This window comes from Tachysurus fulvidraco, chromosome 11, assembly GCF_022655615.1.
Source record: "Tachysurus fulvidraco isolate hzauxx_2018 chromosome 11, HZAU_PFXX_2.0, whole genome shotgun sequence".
Classification (NCBI taxonomy): Eukaryota; Metazoa; Chordata; class Actinopteri; order Siluriformes; family Bagridae; genus Tachysurus; species Tachysurus fulvidraco.
This window is the reverse complement of record NC_062528.1, coordinates 1,661,572-1,666,571: the sequence shown is the minus strand read 5'-3', so window position 1 is coordinate 1,666,571 and position 5,000 is coordinate 1,661,572. Positions and strand designations below refer to the sequence as shown.

Here is a 5,000-nt window from a genome sequence, read left to right as displayed (position 1 = left end):
AACAAAAATTGGAGAACCTCAGCAGAATTACAGTAGGACAGTATAAAACATTAGTCCCAGAAAAAACTACACCAAAACTACACCAAAAATACACTACAGCAAAACTACACCACAGCAAATCTATGCTACAGCAAAACTACAACAAAACTACAGCAAAACTACACTACAGCAAAACTACACTACAGTAAAACTACACCAAAACTACACTACAGCAAAACTACACCACAGCAAATCTATGCTACTGCAAAACTACAACAAAATTACATCAAAACTACACTACAGTAAAACTACAACAAAACTAAACTACAGTAAAACTACAACAAAACTACACCAAAACTACACTACAGTAAAACTACAACAAAACTACACCAAAACTACACTACGCAAAACTACACCACACCAAAACTACACTACACCAAAACTACACCACACCAAAACTACACCACAGCAAATCTACACTACATCAAAACTACACTACAGCAAAACTACACTACAGCAAAACTACACCACAGCAAAAACTACACCACAGAAAAAACTACACCACACCAAAAGTACACAACAGCAAAACTACACAACAGCAAAACTACAAAACACCTAAACTACACTAGAGCAAAACTACACCACACCAAATCTATGCTACATCAAAACTACACCACACCAAAACTACACTACAATAAAACTACACCAAAAATACACAACAGCAAAACTACACCAAACCAAAACTACACCAAACCAAAACTACACTACAGCAAAACTACACCCCACCAAAACAACACTACAGTAAAACTTCAACAAAACCACCAAAACTACAGCAGAACCACAGCAAAACTACACTATAGCAAAACTACAATACAGCAAAACTACACCACAGCAAAACTACACCACAGCAAAACTACACCACAGCAAAACTACACCACAGCAAAACTACACCACAGCAAAACTACACTACAGCAAAACTACACTACAGTAAAACTACACTACAGTAAAACTACACCAAAACTACACTACAGCAAAACTACACCACAGCAAATCTATGCTACTGCAAAACTACAACAAAATTACATCAAAACTACACTACAGTAAAACTACAACAAAACTAAACTACAGTAAAACTACAACAAAACTACACCAAAACTACACTACAGTAAAATACAACAAAATACACCAAAACTACAACTACGCAAAACTACACCACACCCAAAAACTACACTACACCAAAACTACACCACACCCCACAAACTACACCACAGCAAATCTACACTACATCAAAACTACACTACAGCAAACTACACTACAGCAAAACTACACCACAGAAAAACTACACCACAGCAAAAACTACACCACACCAAAAGTACACAACAGCAAAACTACACCCCACCAAAACTACAAAACACCTAAACTACACTAGAGCAAAACACACCACACCAAATCTATGCTACATCAAAACTACACACACCAAAACTACACTACAATAAAACTACACCAAAAATACACAACAGCAAAACTACACCAAACCAAAACTACACCAAACCAAAACTACACTACAGCAAAACTACACCCCACCAAAACAACACTACAGTAAAACTTCAACAAAACCACCAAAACTACAGCAGAACCACAGCAAAACTACACTATAGCAAAACTACAATACAGCAAAACTACACCACAGCAAAACTACACCACAGCAAAACTACACCACAGCAAAACTACAGCAAAACTACACCACAGCAAAACTACACTACAGCAAAACTACACCAAAACTACAGCAGAACCACAGCAAAAATACACAACAGCAAAACTACAGCAAAATTAAACTATAGCAAAACTACACTACAGCAAAACTACACTATGGCAAATACGTGATTTAGCACATACCCACATACCCACCTTCTCTATTTATATGGACTGTGTGAAATAATAATAAAGAGTAATCATTTGAATCACAAAATAAATAGGGAACAAAGGAATGAAGAGGGAAATAAAAAAAAGGAGGAGGATGTGGTGAGAAATGGGGGCATTCCAATATTCCCCAAAGATCATGGTAGTTTGTTTCCATGGCAACCTGGGCACAACTGACAAAGCATCATTGTGAAAATTATACTATGGTTTTATTAAAGGGTTCAGTGTTTGTATTGAATATTAATCATTTTTGCAGATATTAATGTTTTATTCACATTTTATTATTGTGATGGAAAAATAGAGTATAACAAAAGTGAAGTACGTTCTACTCTTAAATACGCTGGGAATTGAGTTCAAATCTAATCTAATGCCTGCACTCTTCTGTAATGAGCCCTAGTATTTTAACACATATTAACACTACAGCACAACTACAGTAATATTACACTAACAATACACAGTAATACAACTACAGTAATATCACACTAACGCTACACCACAACTACAGTAATATCACACTAACACTACACCACAACTACAGTAATATTACACTAACACTACACCATAACTACAGTAATGCTACACTAACACTACACCACAACTACAGTAATGCTACACTAACACTACACCACAACTACAGTAATATTACACTAACACAACACCACAATTACAATAATATTACACTAACGCTACACCACAACTACAGTAATATTTCACTAACGCTACACCACAACTACAGTAATATTACAGTAACACTACACCATAACTACAGTAATATTACACTAACGCTACACCACAACTACAGTAATATTACACTAACACTACACCATAACTACAGTAATATTACACTAACGCTACACCACAACTACAGTAATATTTCACTAACGCTACACCACAACTACAGTAATATTACAGTAACACTACACCATAACTACAGTAATATTACACTAACGCTACACCACAACTACAGTAATATTTCACTAACGCTACACCACAACTACAGTAATATTACACTAACACTACACCATAACTACAGTAATATTACACTAACGCTACACCACAACTACAGTAATATTTCACTAACGCTACACCACAACTACAGTAATATTACAGTAACACTACACCATAACTACAGTAATATTACACTAACGCTACACCACAACTACAGTAATATTACACTAACACTACACCATAACTACAGTAATGCTACACTAACACTACACCACAACTACAGTAATGCTACACTAACACTACACCACAACTACAGTAATATTACACTAACACAACACCACAATTACAATAATATTACACTAACAGTACACCACAACTACAGTAATATTACACTAACACAACACCACAACTACAGTAATATTACACTAACACTACACCACAACTACAGTAATATTACACTAACGCTACACCATAAGTACAGTAATATTACAGTAACACTACACCATAACTACAGTAATATTACACTAACACTACACCACAACTACAGTAATATTTCACTAACGCTACACCACAACTACAGTAATATTTCACTAACGCTACACCACAACTACAGTAATATTACACTAACGCTACACCATAAGTACAGTAATATTACAGTAACACTACACCATAACTACAGTAATATTACACTAACACTACACCACAACTACAGTAATATTACACTAACGCTACACCACAACTACAGTAATATTACACTAACGCTACACCATAACTACAGTAATGTTACACTAACACTACACCACAACTACAGTAATATCACACTAACACTACACCACAACTACAGTAATATTACACTAATGCTACACCACAACTACAGTAATATTACACTAACGCTACACCACAACTACAGTAATATTACACTAACACTACACCATAACTACAGTAATGCTACACTAACACTACACCACAACTACAGTAATGCTACACTAACACTACACCACAACTACAGTAATATTACACTAACACAACACCACAATTACAATAATATTACACTAACACTACACCACAACTACAGTAATATTACACTAACGCTACACCATAACTACAGTAATGTTACACTAACACAACACCACAACTACAGTAATATTACACTAACACTACACCACAACTACAGTAATATTACACTAACACTACACCATAACTACAGTAATGCTACACTAACACTACACCACAACTACAGTAATATTACACTAACACTACACCACAACTACAGTAATATTACACTAACACTACACCACAACTACAGTAATATTACACTAACACTACACCACAACTACAGTAATATTACACTAACACTACACCATAACTACAGTAATATTACACTAACACTACACCACAACTACAGTAATATTACACTAACACTACACCATAACTACAGTAATGCTACACTAACACTACACCACAACTACAGTAATATTACACTAACACTACACCACAACTACAGTAATATTACACTAACACTACACCATAACTACAGTAATGCTACACTAACACTAAACCACAACTACAGTAATATTACACTAACACTACACCACAACAATTCAGTCGTCAGTGATATGTGTGTAGTGACTGCAGTTAAAAATGACATGAATGACAAAAAACAACTCAACACTTTTGTGGCAGTGTTACTCTGTTGTTCCTGTAATGACATGAACAATGTGCTGAACTATTAACTCTTACTGAAGACACATAATCAATCCTACCTTATTTTAGGAGCAGTGTGTCCACGTTAACGTCATTGTACTTTACAGAACCTTTAGTATCGTTAGTTAGACAGGACGTGCAGGATGTCGTGTACCTATGTGGTTCCCCGAGGGTAGATTTGAGTCACATGGTTCCAGAACACACGTTTGGATTCAAATACCGATCATTTTCATTAGAAAACACCAGATTCTTACAGTCATTAGAAAAAAAAAAGCAGATATAGTGAACAACATTGTGAAGCATATCTAATAAACCAGAATATGATCTCTAAGAATTCTGGGATTTGGGGTTTTTACAGTCGCAGCAGAATGTAACAAGCGGACAGGGCTCAGAGCTCGATATAGCCTAATGACGCATAAGGGCAGAAGACAGGGTGGTGATTTGGGGTT

The 5,000-nt window shown here is 35.5% G+C and overlaps 1 protein-coding gene across 1 annotated transcript in view; it reads right to left on the bottom strand.

Annotated features, from left to right (window-relative positions):
- Positions 1-5,000, bottom strand: part of LOC113637960 (metabotropic glutamate receptor 5-like) — a 32,700-nt gene that overhangs the window by 26,790 nt on the left and 910 nt on the right. The window lies entirely within an intron of this gene.